Raw genomic sequence first — 1476 nt, 5'->3', positions numbered from 1 at the left:
ATCAAAAACCAACATCGTTAGCTCTTCTATGGTGACTTTGACGAAACGGGAAAAAATCGACCAAAATTCTACCGAGTCTTTTTCAGACTTGAGTCTTCTTTTTGGTAACAGACGTGCGATTCTGTCAAATGAGACTTAAACTGGAGATGCTTGTGGCGCTAATCACACAAATGCGAACGCTTTCTTAAACCTGGCGAGCATATGTTTTGAAACAGTTTTTTCCCCGGAATTTCTGGATTTATTTGTGTCCGGGTCGTCGGCCGGAAATTGCACAAAATGCACAAATCATTGGAGAAAATTATAAATGATTGGAGAAGCTCGAAAAACTACCATTAACTGTCGCTGGTTTGCGCAATCTTCTACCTTCCTTCTCGCCTTCTAGTGATCACTCCGCATAGATAGACAGCTGTGGCTCTGTCTGGCGTGTGTCCCTGATAGCCGGTTATCACCGGTAGAGAGATATCTAGCTCATACAGTTCATGGCGAGGTTTTTCAACCGTTGTAAATCAGTCGTTATTGACACTTGGAATAGGGCCCGTTTTCGCTACGATCCGGGCTGATCCGCGAATGCGAATTTGACCAAGCAAAAGGGTAGAACGGTCGGAGGAGAAGGTAGCTCATGCGCAACAATAGAAAGAGGGAGAGAGAGAGAGAGAGAGCGCACGCAAAGTAAAGTAAGGGAGCCGCACTGTAAAGTGTTAGCGCTGAGACTGTTTTTGGATTTCGAGACTTTTTCTTCTTCTTGTTCTGTCAGATTAGCAGATAAGCCATCCCGTCACTACTAGGGATGATAAGAAAGAGAGGAAAAAAGATCAAAAAGGTAGAAAGAGAGAGAGAGAGAGAGAGAGAGAGAGAGAGAGAGAGAGTGCAGTTCAAGAAATGCAAAACCGCCAAATCAGAAGAGAAAAAGAGTCAAAGAGCGCCGCCAAGTGGAAGAAGGGACAGAATCAAAACGGGAAATGGGGTCAACTGGGAACCACGGGCGAGCCCATCAATCCGACACCTGTCCTGGATGACGAAAACGGGACCGGGGAGGTGTTGCGGAAGGGGAGGACCCCCTTGCGGCCATCTGCACAAATCCCGCCTAGCGTAGCGCAAACACCGAGCGGAGGACGGAGTACTCCGCGGAATGATGACGGCGAAGAGGACGCGGTATTAATAAAACTATTTAACAAACATTTGAACGCGCGTCTGTATGTTTCTGGTGTGCGGGGTGCGGGGGCGAAGGCGCACAGCAGTGGACGACTCCTGGACCGAGCACTGGAGTATAGTCTCGTGCTCGCGGCCGCTCCGAAAAACGAGTTCATCCGGAAGCTCGCACCGATGGACGTCGGTGATGATGAGCGCGTGCTGCAGCATCCCAGGTGAGTGCAAGAGAATGAGAGAGAGAGAGAGAGAGAGAGAGAGAGAGAGAGAGAGAGCCAGAGTAAAAGAGTAACGCGTCCTGATGGTGCGCGTGCGCCGTGTTGAGGACGC

General features: G+C 49.3%; 1 protein-coding gene across 3 annotated transcripts in view; it reads left to right on the top strand.

Moving 5' to 3' along the window:
* The window catches only part of LOC126579933 (proton channel OtopLc), a 16048-nt gene extending 14910 nt beyond the window's left edge, over positions 1-1138 (top strand). For all 3 annotated transcript variants that reach the window (XM_050243700.1, XM_050243701.1, XM_050243702.1), the window contains exon 9: positions 1-1138. This exon is cut by the window's left edge and continues 3298 nt beyond it. The gene's annotated coding sequence lies outside the window, so the exon portion shown is untranslated.
* Positions 1139-1476: the final 338 nt, after the last annotated feature.

This window comes from Anopheles aquasalis, chromosome Y (genome assembly GCF_943734665.1).
Source record: "Anopheles aquasalis chromosome Y, idAnoAquaMG_Q_19, whole genome shotgun sequence".
In the NCBI taxonomy this organism is placed as follows: Eukaryota; Metazoa; Arthropoda; class Insecta; order Diptera; family Culicidae; genus Anopheles; species Anopheles aquasalis.
Note: the sequence above shows the minus strand (reverse complement) of the source record. Positions and strands in the feature narration are given on the sequence as shown.